This window comes from Battus philenor, unplaced genomic scaffold (assembly GCF_028537555.1).
Source record: "Battus philenor isolate CCGP_79_NKW_IND1 unplaced genomic scaffold, ilBatPhil1.0.hap1 SCAF_4, whole genome shotgun sequence".
Taxonomy (NCBI): domain Eukaryota; kingdom Metazoa; phylum Arthropoda; class Insecta; order Lepidoptera; family Papilionidae; genus Battus; species Battus philenor.
This window is the reverse complement of record NW_027181704.1, coordinates 10,221,044-10,242,271: the sequence shown is the minus strand read 5'-3', so window position 1 is coordinate 10,242,271 and position 21,228 is coordinate 10,221,044. Positions and strand designations below refer to the sequence as shown.

Sequence of the window (21,228 nt, the reverse complement as noted above, 5' to 3'; positions counted from 1 at the left end):
GATGTCTTACAACGCAATCAATTTCTACGGGCCACGTTGACGCAATAATGTAGTCGCCAATCTCAGGTGCACATCTTAATTAAGGTTACCATGGGAACACTATTTTTATAGACAAATCAAAATATAAAAAAACAAATACAAATTTCATCTTAATAAGACGTTACAAAACTTCAAACTGCATACGATTTTACTTAGAAAATCTCACTTAAGTTTTACGTTTTTTCCTAATCAAGTCACTTGTTGCTTTGCTTTCAATTACCTGATTATAAAAAAAAAACTACCTGATTGTAAAAAAGAAGTAAAGATTGTTAACATAAACTATAGTTTATTGTCGTGTCACACATCGTAATGATAAGTGACTAGTAAGTATTGTGATTTATTTCAATTTATCCTTTTTTATAAGCAATATAGTCACCCCAGTCGTCGATGTAAAGCAGCTTACTTCGTCTCGGATCGTGAAACAGTTCTCAATTAATATGTTAATTTAAGTATGAATTCAGGGGATATGACAGCTCTGCATCCGAGTGCAAGACTTGGTTATGCTTCACGTGGCATTTATATTATCGGTTAGTTAGGCTGCTTATATTCGATATTTGATTACGAAAATACGTAAATTATTAAAATGACTTTTACATCTTTCATTTTTTTAAAGATATGGCGGTCACATCTTCCTGACTGGACTAGTTCCTATTTTCAAGAACATTTAAACACTTTGTTCTACTTGAAATTTAAATTAGTCCATCCTCAACCAGCTTAAGATTAAAAACGAGCTCTCCATAACATGCTACGTCGGTAGTGTTGAGTTATTTTACAATATCACCAGCCGACAACTAGATAACTATTGATAAACTAATAATTGTAGAGAAAGTAGACGGTAAAAGATATGCATACTGCGGAAAGCATAGAATAGTATAGAAAGAACTTGTCATGGAAGAAGACACATACGTTCTTCACGAATAAAGAGACAACTTAGAAGAAGACCTAATCTCAACTGAAATTAATAATCACAATTTTATTGCAATTTAAGTGTAGAAAACACGTAAATTAAAAAAAAATAATGCTGCATAATAACATTTGCACCAAAGTGTAAGTATAATATAAAAATCTGAGTATTTAAAATATTCAACGTAAATCAATTCTTGTTTTTTGTTTAATTACTGTGAAAATGAAGAAAAACTATAATTTATTTCAAACACTGAAGTTAATTTATTTGTTAAACATTTATCTTATCCATTACATGTGTGAGTAATTTCTTTAAATTCTGTTTACTGATATTCGAAAAATTTTGTGCTTAATTTATAACTATAATAATATATTTATCTTTACATACATAAATCTCTTACAAACGCAGCTCCTTTACGTATTAATATATATATATCGAAGTATAATATATTGTTAAACATTAGTTGATATGGTTTTATAAAAAAGATCTCCTTCGAGCCGGATTTGAACCAGCGACCTATGGATAACTACCCTTTATTTACAACTACAGTCCACCGCTCTACCAACTGAGCTATCGAAGGCGTAATAATTGTTTAATAATGTTGTCTCGGATTCATTTGCATTGTGTAATTGCAGTGAAAGTCAAAAACGTGTCTTACGCATGTTATTAATTCAAATGTGTGTAATGGAATATCACCTCTATGTACTTTACATAAAACTCAATACATAACCTTAAATATAAATACATATGACTTTACTCAGAAAGATATTATAACACTAAATAGAATACAATTGTTTCTATTTAGTAAACCATCGTAATTATCACTCACACACTATGAAGCTTTCTCATAAAAATAAATATTTCAACTAATAATATCTCAATATATGGAATTTTAAAATATTTTTTTTTCAATAAACTAATATGACAAGGCATTACAAGAAACGTATATTGTCCTAGAAATTTTTATCTCTTTCCTTATACATCTGGAATGTGAAATATTTCTTAAAGAAATAATTCTCGGGGCAACATAATGTTACAAATATTTAAACTTTTAATCGTACATATAAGTCCTGGCATTCTGTTAACACACAAACATATTACAAAACATAATGTATTTGCAATGCACGTATTCGCCTTTCACCGAAGAAATGTAGATCATATGCATAATAGATACAAGTTTTTTGGCAAATTTCTCGCACCTTCGATAGCTCAGTTGGTAGAGCGGTGGACTGTAGATGTAAATAGGATTGAAATCCATAGGTCGCTGGTTCAAATCCGGCTCGAAGGAGATTTTTTTATCTGCGAAGGTCAAACGAACTTAGGTATCTGTGAGGCGCGGAATACATATGCTAAAAAATTTACGAAACTAGTTACGTGAAAAAGGGCTGTATTTTTAATTTTTGCAAAATTTAGGGTTATCGCGAGACTAGATAGATGCTTAGTTGCTATGTAGTATGAATATCCTCACTTTAATTTAGGAATTCCAAGCAGCTGAAGATCAAACAGTTTTAGGCGAGGTACCTTTACCATTGGATACTTGTATAAAATTTAACGATAGATAAATAAAGCTACTACTATTCTGCCAACGGGAGCTGTAAGTGTTTTAATTATGATGCTGGAAAGTTTTTAGTATCATATTATGATTTTTTTTTTGTGTACATTATACTATTCATTCAAATCTCTGACAGTTCAAGCAAGAGATCTTACATACAGTAAAAAGTTCCAAGCTGAGCGATTCCTAAGCATCGAAGCTATAAATGCAAAAATGGAAGCATTTATAAACGAAAAATAAAAAATAAAAGAAACTGCATGCTTTCTTACCTTTATAACTTTCAAAGGCAGTATACATGTATTAACGAATATTATCGATTATAATCTCTCTGTAAGCATCACTCCTTTTGTCAAGTTTTTAACACGTGCATTTTGTGGAAATTATACTCAGCGGAAAGTCAATTCTCTACGCATCCAATATATTTTAAATAAAAAAAATAGTTTTAAGATCTTGATGGGTCGGCATCAATACTGCAGTGCAGTTCTTTGGAAGTTATTTTTAAAACTTGAAAGTAATTTTTTAATTTGTATTATCTTTAAATCGTATTAAAATACTAAACCATTACTACTCTTACTTACCTACTAATATTCTATGGACTTATTACAGTCTGAAATAAAACTTATTAGTTTTCATATTGTTGCATGATCTTTCAGAGACAATATCTGGAAGTGTAATATAGTACTGTACACACATGCCAAAAAATAATTGCTAATTTTATGAATCCTAGAAAAAGTTATAATAAGCTTATCTTTTATAGAACCTTATATACATCGCCATTTTGTTATGTATATTAATATTCATATGCACCAACCAGATTGTCATTTATATCGACTATGCAACATAAACTTTTCTCTTAGAGAATCTCTAGTTGTCATAGTGTAGATTGCTCAAACAGGTCTCTTCCGAAGTATCCTTGTTTATTTTAGGTGACTACGAGCCTACTACTGCAGTCTGGCTCTTTTTCCGTCTAACTAACGCAGCGATAGAAGAACAAACAAACAGAGTAGTCATGATTATGGGGGTAGTACGAAGTTCGCAATCTACCGGCATCTTCCTATCTTCTGTGCACATTGCACGCATACGGCCTTTACATAACCCGTTTACTACAAAGCTAAATGACTGCTAGATCATGACCCAAACACTTTACCCTAGACAACAAGTTTTAAAATGAGAGTCATGGAATTTAAATTTTCAGAGTAAATGATTGTCGCTTGGCGTTGTTTAATCTCAACCTCCTATATACCATTTTTGGTTTGCATTTGAATGCCGGTCGGGCATAAAGATTAGTGAGGACAACAACGCGTCACTAATAAAAGATGACAATGATAGGCCAGCGTTCCTTAAATGCTGCAGGAAGATAGTGGAGGATGCAATAAACAGAACTAAAACTGACACAAACAAACAAATAAACAAAAGGTAGTAGACAAGGTTCAAAAGATTTTTCCCACCGCTCTACCGACTCAGCTATCGAAAATACGATGTTGATACTTTGCGAGCTCCAATGCTTGTGGTCTCATAAATGATAAGCTGGTTAAAAAATAACAAATAAGGTAGTTTTTACAAAAGTTTATCACACTTCTAATGTACAAAAATAAAAGCAAAATATATTCCGTCGAGCCGGATTTGAATCAGCGACCTATGGGTTTCAGTCTCTCGCCGTCTACAGTCCACCGCTCTACCAACTGAGCTATCAAAAGGGCGAAATTAACATTCTGCGAACTCCAATGCTTATACTCTCACACATGATAAGTTACTTAAAAAAGAATAAATGAAGTTGATGTTACAAAAGAGTATCATATGTGATCGGTTCAAAAATAACAGTAAATATACATTCCTTCGAGCCGGATTTGAACCAGCAACCTATGGATTTCAGTCTCTCGCCGTCTACAGTCCACCGCTCTACCAACTGAGCTATCGAAGGTACGATGTTCATACTTTACGAACTCCAATGGTTATGGTTCCACACATGACAAGTTAGTTAAAAAAGAATAAATGAAGTTGATGTTACAAAAGAGTATCATATGTGATCGGTTCAAAAATAAAAGTATAATATTTTCCTTCGATCCGGATTTGAACCAGCGACCTATGGATTTCAGTCTCTCACCGTCTACAGTCCACCGCTCTACCAACTGAGCTATCGAAGGTACGATGTTCATACTTTACGAACTCCAATGGTTATGGTTCCACACATGACAAGTTAGTTAAAAAAGAATAAATGAAGTTGATGTTACAAAAGAGTATCATATGTGATCGGTTCAAAAATAAAAGTATAATATTTTCCTTCGAGCCGGATTTGAACCAGCGACCTATGGATTTCAGTCTCTCACCGTCTACAGTCCACCGCTCTACCAACTGAGCTATCGAAGGTACGATGTTCATACTCTACGAACTCCAATGGTTATGGTTCCTCACATGACAAGTTAGTTTAAAAAGAATAAATGAAGTTGATGTTACAAAAGAGCATCATATGTGATCGGTACAAAAATAACAGTAAAAATACATTCCTTCGAGCCGGATTTGAACCAGCGACCTATGGATTTCAGTCTCTCGCCGTCTACAGTCCACCGCTCTACCAACTGAGCTATCGAAGGTACGATGTTGATACTTTGCGAACTCCAAAGCTTTCAGTCTCACACATGATAATTTTTTTTAAAAAGAGTAAATGAAGTTGTTGTTACAAAAGTGTACCACATGTAGTCGGTACAAAAATAGCAGTAAAAATATATTCCTTCGAGCCGGATTTGAACCAGCGACCTATGGATTTCAGTCTCTCGCCGTCTACAGTCCACCGCTCTACCAAATGAGCGATCGAAGGTATGATGTTGATATTCTGCGAACTCCAATGCTTTCAGTCTCACACATGATAAGTTAGCTTAAAAAGAATAAATGAAGTTTATGTTACCGAAGTGTACCACAGGTGGTCGGTACAAAAATAACAGTAAAAATAAATTCCTTCGAGCCGGATTTGAACCAACGACCTATGGATTTCAGTCTCTAGCCGTCTACAGTCCACCGCTCTACCAACTGAGCTATCGAAGGTACGATTTTATGCTTTGCGATCGCATTGTCTTTCAGTTTCGTACCAGTGAAATTGAAATAAAAGTGTACCACGCTTCTTATGTACTAAAACAACATCAAAACTATATCATTCGAGCTTAATTACGATCAAATATCTGTTGATTCTTGTCTTAAATTTTAGTAGAGAGCATACATTATCTATTAAATATAAATTAATATTTATCCATTAATTATGTGGGTTAATTCAAAATAAAATATTTGCTAGTGTTCACGAATTTGCCATATTGTAATAATATATTTCGCATACACGCGTTGTTAACTTTCACTTCGCTGACGTGCACGTAATAAACCAGATTTACTTGTATAACGAACATATTGAATTTTCTGAATAACACCTTCGATAGCTCAGTTGGTAGAGCGGTGGACTGTAGACGGCGAGAGACTGAAATCCATAGGTCGCTGGTTCAAATCCGGCTCGAAGGAATATATTTTTACTGTTATTTTTGTACCGATTACAAATGATGCTCTTTTGTAACATCAACTTCATTTATTCTTTTTAAACTAACTGGTTATGTGTGGGACCATAACCATCGGAGTTCGCAGAATGTCAACTTCGTACCTTCAATAGCTCAGTTGTTAGAGCGGTGGACTGTAGAAGACGAGAGACTAAAATCCATAGATCGTTGGTTCATATCCGGCTCGAAGGAATATATTTTTACTGCTATTTTTGTACCGGCTACATGTGGTAAACTTTTGTAACATCAACTTCATTTACTCTTTTTAAAAAAAAATATCATGTGTGAGACTGAAAGCTTTGGAGTTCGCAAAGTATGAACATCGTACCTTCGATAGCTCAGTTGGTAGAGCGGTGGACTGTAGACGGCGAGAGACTGAAATCCATAGGTCTCTTGTTCAATTCCGGCTCGAAGGAATGTATTTTTACTGTTATTTTTGTACCGATTACAAATGATGCTCTTTTGTAACATCAACTTCATTTATTCTTTTTAAACTAACTGGTTATGTGTGGGACCATAACCATCGGAATTCGCAGAATGTCAACATCGTACCTTCGATAGCTCAGTTGGTAGAGCGGTGGACTGTAGACGGCAAGAGACTGAAATCCATAGGTCGCTGGTTCGAATCCGGCTCGAAGGAATGTATTTTTACTGTTATTTTTGTACCGGCTACATGTGGTAAACTTTTGTAACATCAACTTCATTTACTCTTTTTAAAAAAAAATATCATGTGTGAGACTGAAAGCTTTGGAGTTCGCAAAGTATGAACATCGTACCTTCGATAGCTCAGTTGGTAGAGCGGTGGACTGTAGACGGCGAGAGACTGAAATCCATAGGTCTCTTGTTCAAATCCGGCTCGAAGGAATGTATTTTTACTGTTATTTTTGTACCGATTACAAATGATGCTCTTTTGTAACATCAACTTCATTTATTCTTTTTAAACTAACTGGTTATGTGTGGGACCATAACCATCGGAGTTCGCAGAATGTCAACATCGTACCTTCGATAGCTCAGTTGGTAGAGCGGTGGACTGTAGACGGCAAGAGACTGAAATCCATAGGTCGCTGGTTCGAATCCGGCTCGAAGGAATGTATTTTTACTGTTATTTTTGTACCGGCTACATGTGGTAAACTTTTGTAACATCAACTTCATTTACTCTTTTTAAAAAAAAATATCATGTGTGAGACTGAAAGCTTTGGAGTTCGCAAAGTATCAACATCGTACCTTCGATAGCTCAGTTGGTAGAGCGGTGGACTGTAGACGGCGAGAGACTGAAATCCATAGGTCGTTGGTTCATATCCGGCTCGAAGGAATATATTTTACTGCTATTTTTGTACCGACTACATGCGGTACACTTTTGTAACATCAACTTCATTTACTCTTTTTAAAAAAAAAATCATGTGTGAGACTGAAAGCTTTGGAGTTCGCAAAGTAACAACATCGTACCTTCGATAGCTCAGTTGGTAGAGCGGTGGACTGTAGACGGCGAGAGATTGAAATCCATAGGTCGCTGGTTCAAATCCGGCTCGAAGGAATGTATTTTTACTGTTATTTCTGTACCGATTACAAATGATGCTCTTTTGTAACATCAACTTCATTTATTCTTTTTAAACTAACTGGTTATGTGTGGGACCATAACCATCGGAGTTCGCAGAATGTCAACTTCGTACCTTCAATAGCTCAGTTGGTAGAACAGTGGACTGTAGGCGGTGAGAGACTAAAATCTTTGAGGGTAGCCTATGCCTTGCAGAGGACATCTATCGGCAGAAACGATGATGTTGATGATTTACCACCATAGAGTCTATAGACTAATATATTATTATTTTAGATATTCTTCTCTAGTAACTTATTCTCTGTTATAGAGCGCACGGTATTCGCCTATTACCCTGCATCCTTTACAACTACGACTCGTAGACGATGGCCGCATAATACCCAGTTTGTAGTCGGTTCAACGAAAGGCGATACAGACTAGTATGTTCGAACTGGCAGGTTATGCTCCTGTGTACCGCCACTTACATGGCAGAATGTAACCATTGCATCATCGAGATTACATTGCAGCTTAAGAACCCAGGTGGGTTGGCACTCTCAAGGGAAAAACGTTGCCGTCTCCAGCAGTCAGACTTTGCTCTATAATGCTGGAAAAAAACTCATTGACAAGATTGGAACGAGGAGAAACATGAAGCCCAAGACAGATCCAACTAGAATCGCACTCAGCACCCTTTCTGCCCTTTCACGTACAAGTCAATGAGAGGAGATATATAAGTCAATGTCAACGAAAAAGAAATACACAGTTTTCAACGCATGAACTAGACCAATGGTGTTTGTTTTTTTTTTTTTTGGGTTTCCGATAGTAAATAATCGAAGCTAGAGATTAGTATGCTGGATATCCATATCATTTACACTTAAGATCATTTATGGTTTTAATTTTAATAGATCTTGGGAAAACTGAGCCTAATTTTATAAGTAATAATCAATGTAAGCTTCCATATAATGGCATCCATTAATTTAAAATAAACCTATGAGAATTCGAAACAAGTTTTGATCTGATACAAGCTTAACAAAACAGTCAAAAGTATTTATTTTTTCTTAGTCCATTAATTAGAACAATAGTTCCTTAGCTGTATTAGCACCAAAAAATTCTTATATATTTATGGTATTTATGATATTTTTGGATGAGTTTGTAATCAGGTCATGTTTAATAATCATTTTAATTTATTGCATTATGATTCAGATGCGCTACAAATGAGTTTATTTCAAAACTGTACGTATTTGCCCACCAGAAGAGAAAACCTAAACTAAATAGTAGCTTATAAAAACATAACCATAATGAAACCGTATGTAATTAGATCTGTGATGCGATGTTACCAAACCAAATGGGTAATTGAATATTATTAATTTTATATATTTATTATGTTAGGTTTTGTACGTTTTATGATTACGTGATTTTTTCTCGACCTTAAGAGCGCACAAAAAAGATCTTTTAGAGCAGATTTCGTTTCATTTTCTCAATCCTTATAAAAGATTTTTTTTTGTATTACAAATTTAGACGGTATTATGTTACTTTTACTTTTATACTGGATTATCTGCAGACTTCTTAAAACTATATGATCAGAACATTATGTTATCCAATTGATTCTGAAGTTCTATTTATCTAGAACCTCATAAATTAAGCCGTTATCTCGTCTTTTAAAACACAAGATACTAGGTTACACGATGTTTACATATGTTTATTTCGATCGTATATAAAAAGACTATAACGCTCTGTATTTTCATTTAGAGAAATAAGGCACCCAAAAAATAAACTCCTTCGAGCCGGATTTGAACCAGCGACCTATGGATATCAATTTCTCATATACATCTACAGTCCACCGCTCTACCAACTGAGCTATCGAAGGTATGAGATAACGGTTGAAAAGGAAAGTCAGTATCAAACTTGTTTTTATTGTGTAAGTGAACGTTATGTGGTAGTATTTGTTTAACTGTATCATGACATTGCTTAATAAGTAACACGTTATAAAAACACGTTTTATGCAGCGGGTCGGTAATTTGAACAGATATATTTAAAAAAAAATTATAACAAGTTCGCATCGAATATGCTGAAATATTACAATATTATGGCTTTCCAATCCTCGACTAGAGCGTTATTTTTTTTTCAAAGTGGGTCCTTGGGATTTTTGAGGATCTCTTGTTACCTATACCATGGGGCAGGGACTGTTGCAACTCGGGTAATATATTTTTTTCGTTTTATCCTTTTATTTCACTTTCTCCTTTCATTCTCCACAATCTCTTATGAAACAAATTCTTCTGTTCTTCACAATCTCTATCTTTCTTCACATTCAAATCGACTTACCTTCGTTCCCAGACTACAGTTTACTACATTATCACAGTTTCCAGGCAATTTTTCAATTTTATTTACATTTTATTATTAGTTGTAATTTTTATTTCCAATTTTATTTTTATATAATTATGTACTATTTCATTATCTTTTCTTATTTACTAAATCTAAATTGATTTATTAATCCTTGGGATCTTACTCCATCCTTTTTGACTTACTTCTGAGTCTTATCCTTTTCTGTTATACACTTTACTACTGTTCTAGAAACAAAGGTCGACATTTGTCGTCACCCACGAGGGGGCAATGCTGCGTTCTTCTATCCTCTTCCCCACCTCTTCCTCGGAATCAAAGCGGAGTCCTTCAAACTGGATAACCAGTACGCAATGTTGTGCACCATGCTCTGTTCTACCTCCACAGATGCACTAGGTACTTTCCTTAAGCTTGAACCTGTACAGGTGCTCAGGGAATCCCCCGTGCTTCGTGAACATCTGGACCAGACACGTATCCAGCTGAACTTTCCGGACTATGCAATAGGACAAGAGTATTATTAAGAGTTACTTAATATCTCTAGCATTTAATATAAATAAAAAAATACGAGTATAAGAATTTAATATTACGGTGTTATTCAATACAAGAAATTTCAATTTCCATTTAAAAGAATTTTTAGTAATTACTAGCTGCCTTGGCACTTCGCAGTGTCAAAAGTACGACCAGTCGCGTTAAAATCGAAAAATATAATAAATAAAACGTGTTTGACAGACATCGCTTTGTTAATTAATTTATTGTCTTAATAATTAACAACAAATACTTAAAAAAATTAGTTTTCTATGAAATGTCATAATTTTAATACTTTAATTGCAATGCTTTCTTCAAAAACATATCGTGTGTAGTATTCTATTTGATAACAACAATACAGATTTTTTTTTTGCTTTCGATTGATTTCAAAAATTTGTCGACTAGGGACTGGTGGTTTAATTTACTCTTTTGTATGAATGAAGGGCAGAAAGTATTATTATATTATATATATATATATATATATATATATATATATATATAATTTGAGTCTTAGCAACGCTTTAAGCGATTCTTTGTTAATTATATACGTTACTAATAGTGTAACCTTAGTAACGGCACTCGTGTTTTTCGGAGCTATACATGACATTCATGTAAAGGGCACCTTTCAAAGATCAAACACAAGCCTGTCGAACAATACAGGAGCTCCCCGTCACTTATCATAAGGTCAAACTGACATTTCTAACAACATTTACGTCAGCGGGAATTCATATCGTTATAAGAAAATGAACGTCACGCACCGCGGACTACGGTGTTGTTATGTAAGTTTCTATACACGAATTTAACAAACGAAAGTCAAAATTATTTATAAAAAATATTTTTACTGTAATTCTACAACATTATAACTATTTCAGCTACGTCCACTGATGGAAATCTCCTATAGGTTTCCAATAAGACCGGTTGGAAGCCACCTGCATCCAGTGTCTTCTGACAAACTTAACAAGACGGCAGTCTCTATACTTCATGAACGGACGACGTACGATACGCTTGCCATTTGAACTTGCCAATTTGCTAGGCTATGGCAGTTACTCTCATTCATCTACGAATCTTCTACTTCTACTATATCTTTACCTTTCATCTTCTTTTATTATATTTTACCTTTTCCATTTTATTATACATTATTTTCCTTTATTATAAACGAACTAGAGTCTGTTTAATTTTATTATTGTCTAACAGGTTTGCAAGTATACAAGTTGTAGACTTAGACCCATATTAGAGCCCATTTGAAACATAATGACCACAAAAATAGTTATAACTACATTTTCGACGGTTTCCTTATTATTAAACAAGTTGTTTATTGTATTTTCTCCTTCCTTTTTTAAATTCTTAAATAGGTACCTTTTCTTTATTATCTTTAGTATCTCCAAATATTTGTATGCACTTTAAACCTAAATAAAAATTTAATTGGGTAGAATTTTTCTTTAATACAGGGAATACTAGTATAGAAGAACATATTTTATAATCATATGTATAAAAAAACCTTATTTTTATTATTTTAGTTATAGTTATAGTTTGGCTGATAACATATATTATCACTGTGTATTATTTTTGAGACTTCTTAATCTGCAGCCAGTATTGAGACATACCATACAAACGATTAACATAATAACAATAGGTTATCCGATATTGCAACGATACCTAAACGGTTTACCGCTCTCTAAAGATCGCTATATTTGACACGATCTTAACTGGGTCATATATGCACCTTGACGGACGTCATACGCAGTGCTTACTGATTCGTGGCCTCGGCTACAGAACCTTAAGATCGTAGAAGTAATCAGTTCTGCACGCTATGTATACTCACTGCCACTTCAATAAATACATAAAATCCTGCGTAAAGTTAAACAGTCGACATTAAACTGGAGCTTTAAGAAAATACTAATACCGAAAGAAAAATAGTAAGCAATTGATAGTTTCTAATATCAGCTAAAAATTGTCCTTTGAAGTATTTGTAAAATAATCAATTAACCACAATCCGGTTGCTAGAATAAATAAAAAGAGAGTGGAGGTATATTCAACGTTGACTAGAATTATTTAAACAAATCCTTTTAAGAAGTATCAGTCAAAAATACTTGCGCTAATTTACGATGGTGCGTAATTAAGTCAATCTCCCATTAAATCCCCCTTTCTTAGCGACTCGTCTCCCGTCTCGAGGCGCATAAAACGCGCGAAAACCTAATGCCATTTCACGCCGGAGTAAACCTTTCTCTCGGAGTTAACGTCTATTTAAACTCGGCTTAACTTAATCGATCGAGAAGGCCTTTAATTATGGCTTTATTTTAAGGAGCAATGAGGATCGAAGTGAACGGATTTAAGTCTACTCGAATCTACCAAGAACAAAGTTTCTAATTCAGATCCTTTGTAATTCAAGAAAGAATGTAGCGTTGAATACAGTTTGAAGGAATGTCTCAAATCATATGTTATGACGATAACTAGGATCCGATATTTTTGTCATTACTTATATAGATCTCACTGGAAAGTAGATGCAACGTGGCAAATGTGATTTTTAGCGCGAAAAGATGCGAAAAGCCATCAACACGTACACGGCGAACCAGTTATAGTCACCAATCGCTTACGAGGTATACATGTAAATCCTACAATAATACACCTCTAGAAATAGATATTTCTGGTGATAAAATAACTCAAATTAAAAAACTCGTCATGTTAATCAAAAATTAAATGTTAAATTTTTAATTTTTAAATAATTACGGTATTCCAATTCCACATGCAATAAACATGTAGTGTTCACTTCAAAAACATTGTAATTAATGCATCGAATAGTCTACTGAACCAAAAAAATATAGTATAACGTATGAATACATCCTCATATGAATGAGTACTCTCTCTTTATCGTGTTCTTTATTTCTCCTGCGCAGCCATCTAATTATTTCTGAAGATCACGTCGATCTTAAAACGTCTTGACGGAATCGATGACAAGTTCTTTCTATAAATCTAACAAAAAATAAAAAACTTTAGTGTATTAGCTCAACTTAAAGGCAATAATGTATTTTTTATTGTTTTTTACTTTCTGCGTTTTTTATGTTTGTGTATCAATGTGCGTTTTTATTTAGGTTTTTATTTGTAGTTATAAGACACTGTTTGTTTTCCGAATAAAATAAAATAACATCCTTTTCGTCCTGGCAGTAGCAAGGAGAAGGTAAGCTTCAATCAATCTTCGAATAATTAGCGTTTTTCTGTCTCTTCAATTTACAAACTTGTTAGAAAGGTAACTAAGAAGCCCTAGTATAAAGTTTCAGCTAAGACGCACCTAGCAAACTGAAGGAGGAAGGTTTGTCTATATGAATTAACGTTAAACCGACAAAGGCGGTGTCGCCGCCATATTAATATTCATAATCGAGTCTCCGCTCGCGTGTTATTTCGGAACGTGCAGCGAAGTAAATCTTGATATTAATCTATTTTGACTCCGCAAACTCCATATTAAATATCTCAATTATAAGCAAATAATCGCGATGACGGAACGTCTTTATCAATAAATCTATTCATTTGAATTCAAAACCGACAAGTCAATAAATTCAACCTCTTTGTTTGTCGGCTAGAGTTATCTTACTTTTATTACAAGATAACCTCAACTGCATTAAGTAAATATTATGAACATATGCTTAATAGCTTTGCATTTTCTTATCGCGTCTTCGCATCTGTTATTATTAGCATTTACAAACTTCATCAATAAAAAAAGAATTTTACGTTAAATGTGATATTTAACTAGACGCTAACTTATAATCATCATTTCAGCTGTAATACATTCACTGCTTATCTCGCTCGTAGATACATTACACACACGTAGTTAATGTCGCCGCGTAATCTTACTGCAGTATTAAAAAAAAATCTTAATTCTTGTCATGATCATCTTATACCGAAAAGTAAAAAAATAATATTTTGTTTACATAAAGCGTCGAAATGTTTGACATTGTAACTAGATAGACTTATAACAATACAGATTACGAAATAAAATATTTTGTGTAGCATTGCATGCGACATTTTATAAATAGCCTTAGTATTTTTTGTAAATTTAGTCATATTTGAAAATCATCATTCGTCATTTATAATTATGATTTAGAACTTTAATTTAGAAACGCCTCCAAAGCGCATCAAGCGCCTACCGTGGCCTCAACGGCCATCGGTTCAGCACGCTGTGTTGCCTCCCCAATGGCAGTTCAACTTGCTAATCCCCTAGGCTATGTCGGTTTACGTCGGATCGACATTCACAGCAAGGCATAAGCCCCTTTTAAAGATCGCCGCGTTGACTGATCTTGCGCTGCTCGCATCCAGTGCTTTCCGTCCTTGATAGATCCATCATCCAGGTCCATCATCAGTCCACCTAGTGAGCGGAGAGAAAGCGTTCTTATATTTTATCCATAACAATACGGGCACAGAATAAAATGAACCACTTTAATACACGTAATATAAAGTAAATATTTTAACACATGTAATTGGTATAACCAAATATTAATAATACAATGTATACAACTTTTCTAAACATTTAATGCTCTAGAGATCGCTAAATAAACTTGGCAATAAATCGTTAAAATACGATACTGGCGTTAAAACCATGTGACTTGCAGTTCGCGCGGAAAGCGCGGCCCGCCGGGACCACAAACCCTAATTATGTCTGAAACAATACCCGGACTTATTTTTATCCATTTTGTGCTCAATCATAATTACCCCCGTCGTCCTGAGGGAAGCATTGTTGCCGAAAATCATCGCCTTACCTTTATGCCCTTTTCATCATACGTCACAAAATATCCATTTGGGATTTTAACAACAGAAAAAGAAATTCATGATAATAATTTACAATTGAATTTTGTTCAGAATCAACAAATATTAAAGCGCAAATATTTTAACGAATTCAAAATATTTAACAAATAAATTACATATTCGTGCTTTTTAAATCCTTTATTTATATTACAGAGACCGTCATATTATTCTACTGTCATCTATCTATTGTCATCTTCAACGTGTATGAATTCTAAAACCAATTTTGAAGGGCTATTGAAACAAACATACGTAAATAAAATATGTCAATTTTAAACACGGCACAAACAAGATGTTGTGAAGGATCTTTTAAATCAAAATTCTGTTAAGCACTATTGAAAGCGGAAAAGTCATCACTGGATTAACGCATCGCCTTGTAGCGTAAATAAACATTGACTCTGTTAAAATTTAAAGTGAAATATTACAATACAAAAGATATTTTTGGTCATGGATTAACAATTACTACAAAAATAAGTTAATAATGCTATAAAAATAACCCACAGGTACATTAAAAATATTATATACAGGTTTTAATTTCACCACGCAGGATTTGCGCGATAAACTTTATGAATTAAGTACATGTTGCATTAATATTGCATATTAAATACGATGGAAGCAATTTTTTTTATCCAGGGGCATTAATAGCACTTGCCCGATTCTCTTCAATAAACAAATGACCAAAGAGAAGTATCTAGACATGTGATATAACTATACTCACAACAGTGTGTCAACTCTACTATAAAGTTATTAATATTGTCTTGAAAATAATATTTATAACGCCAGTTGCAACAATAGCGCACAATCGTCTTTATTATTTTACAACGGGCGGATAAAAGCCTTTGAAATCAAACAACAACTCAATAAAAGCGAACGCAATTACCTGCGTCTCGCATATTTATCTTTTTCCGCGATATAAATGCTTTGTGGGGACGAACAATGGCCGCGGGGGGAAGGGAGCTTTATAATTTTTTAATTAATGCCGTCGAAAATATCAAAGTCACTGGGTGGGCCACGAGCCACCGACTAGTGGGGAATGCTATTAAACTGTAATAATGTAATTTTTAAAAAACGTGCTGCTTTTTTTCGCCACTCGAAACTAGAATACACGCGAATGCTTATTTCGATAACGCATAATTAAATTATACCTCCCGTACACTCAATACTAATTAGCACAAATATTTTTCTGCAATACAAATTTAATTAGCACGTGAAAATTGATGTTTCATTGCAAAATTTAAATATTTCAACCATTTAATTGTAACATCGTTTAATTCGTCGAGCTATTAGAATATATTTAACCCTTTATGAAGCCATTGTGTTGGAAATTTTTGTCAGCTTGCAAGGGTGTGTGAGGATTTCGGGATGCAGTCAATGTGAAAATCAACCAACAGGAAAAACCAAAGGAAACGTGGGCGAGGAGAATTTTCCGCTCGGAATCTTTGTTGAGTGGACATGTTGGGTTAATTTAAAAAGAAAATTCTTATACTGTTTATTATAACATTATTACGTAAAGCATTTATTATTAACACTATAACAACGTCAATTAAAATAAATTAAGGGATGTATTGTGTAAAGGAAATTTATGACTAAAATATCTCGTATAGACATTTCATAAATTAGTCATTCATGCTCATACGCATACAAATTTACACACACGCTTATATATATGAACGTAGTTCTTTCATTGTTTTATGTTTTACGTGGCTTAATTCCTACTAGTATTTTTTCATTTTAATCATCGGAAACGTTTCCAAGCTTCATTAACACAGGTCTAAACTTAGTACAGAAATCAGGCGTCTGGACGAATTTTGTATTAAAAACATTTATTGAAATGTTACATATACTTTGCCAAATTGTTTAAAGTACTACTGTTAATATTTACCTTTCTATAACAAAAAAAAAACCATATTTCTGAAATATTTTATTGTTAATTAACGTCAATTTCTTCTCTCTGATTTCTCATAAAATTATTGTGATGTCACCAAGTGCATTATTATTATTATCATTTCAGCAGTAGGGTTCACTGCTGATTCGGGCCTCCCCCATAAATATTCAATAGGACTAGTTGGACGCGGCCTGTATGTACCCAGGGTTTTTCGACAATTAACAAAGTCGTCTACCCATCTTAAGACCCTAGCAGGCATCTATTCTGCGCGTTATGTGCTATTAAGGAGATTCAGGTGATATACTTGTCAAAATTTAATGAAAATTAAAGTTAAAGTTCAAACTGATAACATAATAAAACGTAGAGCACACATTAAGAATACGACCAAGAAACATTAGCGGTTAGCCTTATAAAAGAGGCTGTACACCTGACGTGTATCTAGTGAGAGCGACTAATGTCCTATTTATTAATCATAAATGAGATCGAAGTGTTATTGTAAATTCGTATCGCATAATATAAGTTATACAAGTAATTGTTATTACAATTATCTAGAAATAAATATAGATATTTCATATCTAGACACTACCCACTAATGACAAAATTGCAGCATCCAATTCGAACGTTTCATTTATGTGAACAATCAAAGGGGACTCGTTGTTCAGATAATGTTTGATAAAATTTTATTACATGGACAATGGGCAGCGAAAATTAGCGTTATTAGCCCTCGCTCATTTAAATTGCCCTTCTATAGGGAATTATTGAAAGCACGTAATTGATTTAATGCTTCCCTTTGTTACCGGTGCATGTGAATGACTACAGATAAAATTCTTCGACGAAGTTAAAAAAATGATCACAAACCAACTTTTCCAATTCATTTAAATTTAACACTTGAAATGCATAAATTAATATTAAAAATATAATTAAGGATGCATCGTGGGTGAACGATGTGTATATATCACCATGTTAAAGTCTTCAGTAGACGCTGGATACAGGCCGCTACCACGAGATCCTGTTGAAAATCTATTGAGGAGGCCTGTGTCGAGCTGTGAATGTCCCACACCTTCCACGTCGATTAGTAATAAAGCTTCACAAATATGAATATACTAAAATAAATGTAACACAAATAAATAATATTTATTTATGAAGTAAAAAAAAAACCACAAATACAAAATACATAATAATAAGTATATCAGATTGCAATAGATTAAAAAAATCGAATAATTCGTAATAATGAAAAAAAAATCATCGAATATAGACAAAAAAAATTAAAAATCTTTCAAGTATTTTTTACACACTTATAACAGATAATAAGGAAACACAGATACGAGAAAATGCCTTGTATTTCAGTAAGCAAAGGAGTCGACGCAAATCCGGCAGCTTTATCGGCACACTTTAATTGTTGGCGGGAGTACTATCTCGGGTTTACTGGCTCCGATTGCGGGCCATAAAATGTTACAGCCCTTTTGTTTCGTACTCTTCATACCGCACTCTTGTCGCCTGTAAAATGATATTATCATATTCACTTTGATTTTAAATGCCATTACTTTGAGTGTTATCTTCAACTTTGTACAATGGTTTTGTAGATGAAAACCTAATGCTGGTGTATAATTAATCTGTCTCCTATTTACAATTTATACGCAAAAAACTTTTTTTTAGTCTTTAATTCGTAAATAGGCTCGAAGAAAATTTTTGACTAATAAATTAGATAAAATGAAGATATTTTTGTCTTTTGAAAAAAGCGTAGTGAGCTTGTTGCTCACTTTTTTTTTATAATGCTTTTTTAATAACAGGTACGTGTACATAACATAACATCTTAAGAAAACGGAGCAATACTACGATATTGTACCATTTTTTATTTACTTACAAGTTAGTAAGTTTATCTAAAATTTACACTTACCTTAAATTAATAATTAACTTGTTTTTAATAGTATGTAATGATGAAGATATTCTATAAATACACATGAATTTAGTATACAATATAAAGGAAACCAAAATTAAATATCTATAACTAATTACACGAAACAAATATTAAAGAAATATTTTACTGAATAATAAAAAGTAAAAAAAGAATATTTGTTCTGTTATAAATTTGTTTAAACAAATAAAAAATAAAGCGAGCTTGGTAAAAGATATTATGGTAAACGTGTTCTGAAACTCCCATGAATATTTTTTTGTATTCAGTTCATATACGTCTTGTTATTTTCCAATGCTCACACATGCGGCATCAACTTAGTTGATATGTGCACGAAACGTGACATCCGTATATGACACAAAAAATGCGTTCCTCATAAATGTAAGTAAGACCTCTTTGCTACCGGAATATCTACTTACTTTCTAGATCACACATATTCTGTCGAATGTTGAAAAATAAAATATTTAGTGTAAATCCACTGTTATAAAATCCAAATATAAACAAATTCTTTAATTTTTCTGGCTGGTTTTACACCGATGCATGTATTAGCCTTGTTGGCCTGCGGATAGGTTCTACTAGCTTGAAAGGGCAGTGCGTAGAAGACGCGTAGCAAAACCGTAAAGGTTACTTCTAACTTAAATCGAGGATTCTCTTGAGAATCACTTGCATGAAATATTACCAGGAAAATGAATCGTCTAATGAGTCGCTAGGCGGAAAACTTGCAAACCTATTAAGCCAATTCGTTACTCTCGTGCTTTTGACGGGGTACACAAAAAGTTCTCATGGCGGGCAAAAGTAAATTAATTGAGAGAAATATAGTTAAAAAAAACTGTTCTTCTGTGATAAAAACCACATCATAGATAAAAAATATGTTCTTAGCTGCGAAACATTTGACACTAATCAAAATTACGATTGTTACGATGTAATTAAGTGAAAGATATAGTGTACCAAAATATTTCAATAAAATTATAATAACATTATTACTAAAGCCCTATTTACAGTTCGCCCATTTGACTAACCTACCTCTTAAACCAGAACGGTAAAGCTTGTGTTTTATTATTATTACAATAACCTTGATGTTATTTATCCATATTCAAATGATTTCAACCTATATACTCGTACTAACTAATCATGATATCTCTGGAGCCATAAGGCTTAGAGACATTTGATAGAAATTCCGAATAGAGGTCAGCTTTGAACGGTTTTTATGAAAATTATCTCATTAGGAGCTGAGGTGGCGTTCATTAAAAAAAATGCATAATAATTTCAAAATCAAGGTCTCATGGGAATAATTTAGTGAGAATATTTTTTGGCATATTTAAAATTACCATGACCTTTATGTGATCTATTCTATCATTCAAATTATGTTATGATTTATTTAAGCGCAATTTTTAGAGGGAACCTATCTCTTGTGTAAATCGAGGGAAACATGTAATAGTACAATTACACATATCAAAATTACAATAACTGTTTAATTATCATTTGTGTCACCATTAAGCGATAGTTCAATTTTTCAGATTGAAATATTATGTTTTTATAATTTTTCTGTTGATAATAATTTTTTTTTGCACTTTTTCTTAAAATACCTATTCACACCTACCTCAGGGTACCATCAACAATTACATCATATATTAGCCCCCACCTACAAGAAACATTTCCAGTTGTACAAAAACAAACGTGAGGATTGCTGAGAACGACGGTAATTTGTCAGGTGAACAGCTATCAAAGAGTATGCAACGCAAGAAGACTTGACACGCACTATCTAAAATCTGTCGTGATTTTAAATCTAGCATCTCTCAAGTACAAATACGGCCATGAGTATCATACATGGAAATATATGTATTAAACGCTTTTATTTGTTTACGATGTGTAAATTTTATGCATCGAAACCAACCGATTTTATAAAGAATGACGTACTATTTCCTACTCTACATTTTCTTAGTCTTCAACTATTTCCATAAATGTGATAAATATATTTTTATCAAACTTTTACAGTACGTAATAGATAATTCTCACTATAATATACCAGACTAGTTAAGTTTAGTTACGCGTAATAGGAAAAAGCGTTGTACGTATCGTACGACACATTTATATCACATGACCCCATATAAAACGTCATGAACAAAAGATTCATATTTAACTTTTTTCATTAAAGGGGTTTTAAATTGAACATTAGACAAAAACTCTAGTATGAACAAAATATGTCCGTTTTATTAAAAACA

The 21,228-nt window shown here is 33.3% G+C and overlaps 16 non-coding genes across 16 annotated transcripts; 8 read left to right on the top strand and 8 right to left on the bottom strand.

The window, feature by feature from the left end:
- Window positions 1-1,431: 1,431 nt before the first annotated feature.
- TRNAY-GUA (transfer RNA tyrosine (anticodon GUA)) lies at window positions 1,432-1,523 on the bottom strand. The gene is given in 2 exon segments: window positions 1,432-1,467; window positions 1,487-1,523. It is a non-coding gene; the product is annotated as a tRNA-Tyr (tRNA).
- Window positions 1,524-2,141: 618 nt separating this feature from the next.
- On the top strand, window positions 2,142-2,231 carry TRNAY-GUA (transfer RNA tyrosine (anticodon GUA)). Its single transcript is given in 2 exon segments — window positions 2,142-2,178; window positions 2,196-2,231. It is a non-coding gene; the product is annotated as a tRNA-Tyr (tRNA).
- A 2,096-nt stretch (window positions 2,232-4,327) lies between these two features.
- Window positions 4,328-4,416, bottom strand: TRNAY-GUA (transfer RNA tyrosine (anticodon GUA)). Its single transcript is given in 2 exon segments — window positions 4,328-4,363; window positions 4,380-4,416. It is a non-coding gene; the product is annotated as a tRNA-Tyr (tRNA).
- Window positions 4,417-4,550: 134 nt separating this feature from the next.
- TRNAY-GUA (transfer RNA tyrosine (anticodon GUA)) lies at window positions 4,551-4,639 on the bottom strand. The gene is given in 2 exon segments: window positions 4,551-4,586; window positions 4,603-4,639. It is a non-coding gene; the product is annotated as a tRNA-Tyr (tRNA).
- Window positions 4,640-4,773: 134 nt separating this feature from the next.
- TRNAY-GUA (transfer RNA tyrosine (anticodon GUA)) lies at window positions 4,774-4,862 on the bottom strand. The gene is given in 2 exon segments: window positions 4,774-4,809; window positions 4,826-4,862. It is a non-coding gene; the product is annotated as a tRNA-Tyr (tRNA).
- Window positions 4,863-4,997: 135 nt separating this feature from the next.
- Window positions 4,998-5,086, bottom strand: TRNAY-GUA (transfer RNA tyrosine (anticodon GUA)). Its single transcript is given in 2 exon segments — window positions 4,998-5,033; window positions 5,050-5,086. It is a non-coding gene; the product is annotated as a tRNA-Tyr (tRNA).
- Window positions 5,087-5,221: 135 nt separating this feature from the next.
- On the bottom strand, window positions 5,222-5,310 carry TRNAY-GUA (transfer RNA tyrosine (anticodon GUA)). Its single transcript is given in 2 exon segments — window positions 5,222-5,257; window positions 5,274-5,310. It is a non-coding gene; the product is annotated as a tRNA-Tyr (tRNA).
- A 135-nt stretch (window positions 5,311-5,445) lies between these two features.
- Window positions 5,446-5,534, bottom strand: TRNAY-GUA (transfer RNA tyrosine (anticodon GUA)). The gene is given in 2 exon segments: window positions 5,446-5,481; window positions 5,498-5,534. It is a non-coding gene; the product is annotated as a tRNA-Tyr (tRNA).
- Window positions 5,535-5,907: 373 nt separating this feature from the next.
- TRNAY-GUA (transfer RNA tyrosine (anticodon GUA)) lies at window positions 5,908-5,996 on the top strand. The gene is given in 2 exon segments: window positions 5,908-5,944; window positions 5,961-5,996. It is a non-coding gene; the product is annotated as a tRNA-Tyr (tRNA).
- Window positions 5,997-6,355: 359 nt separating this feature from the next.
- On the top strand, window positions 6,356-6,444 carry TRNAY-GUA (transfer RNA tyrosine (anticodon GUA)). Its single transcript is given in 2 exon segments — window positions 6,356-6,392; window positions 6,409-6,444. It is a non-coding gene; the product is annotated as a tRNA-Tyr (tRNA).
- A 135-nt stretch (window positions 6,445-6,579) lies between these two features.
- Window positions 6,580-6,668, top strand: TRNAY-GUA (transfer RNA tyrosine (anticodon GUA)). The gene is given in 2 exon segments: window positions 6,580-6,616; window positions 6,633-6,668. It is a non-coding gene; the product is annotated as a tRNA-Tyr (tRNA).
- Window positions 6,669-6,803: 135 nt separating this feature from the next.
- On the top strand, window positions 6,804-6,892 carry TRNAY-GUA (transfer RNA tyrosine (anticodon GUA)). Its single transcript is given in 2 exon segments — window positions 6,804-6,840; window positions 6,857-6,892. It is a non-coding gene; the product is annotated as a tRNA-Tyr (tRNA).
- Window positions 6,893-7,027: 135 nt separating this feature from the next.
- Window positions 7,028-7,116, top strand: TRNAY-GUA (transfer RNA tyrosine (anticodon GUA)). The gene is given in 2 exon segments: window positions 7,028-7,064; window positions 7,081-7,116. It is a non-coding gene; the product is annotated as a tRNA-Tyr (tRNA).
- Window positions 7,117-7,251: 135 nt separating this feature from the next.
- TRNAY-GUA (transfer RNA tyrosine (anticodon GUA)) lies at window positions 7,252-7,340 on the top strand. Its single transcript is given in 2 exon segments — window positions 7,252-7,288; window positions 7,305-7,340. It is a non-coding gene; the product is annotated as a tRNA-Tyr (tRNA).
- Window positions 7,341-7,473: 133 nt separating this feature from the next.
- On the top strand, window positions 7,474-7,562 carry TRNAY-GUA (transfer RNA tyrosine (anticodon GUA)). The gene is given in 2 exon segments: window positions 7,474-7,510; window positions 7,527-7,562. It is a non-coding gene; the product is annotated as a tRNA-Tyr (tRNA).
- A 1,769-nt stretch (window positions 7,563-9,331) lies between these two features.
- On the bottom strand, window positions 9,332-9,423 carry TRNAY-GUA (transfer RNA tyrosine (anticodon GUA)). Its single transcript is given in 2 exon segments — window positions 9,332-9,367; window positions 9,387-9,423. It is a non-coding gene; the product is annotated as a tRNA-Tyr (tRNA).
- Between the last annotated feature and the right edge of the window lie 11,805 nt (window positions 9,424-21,228).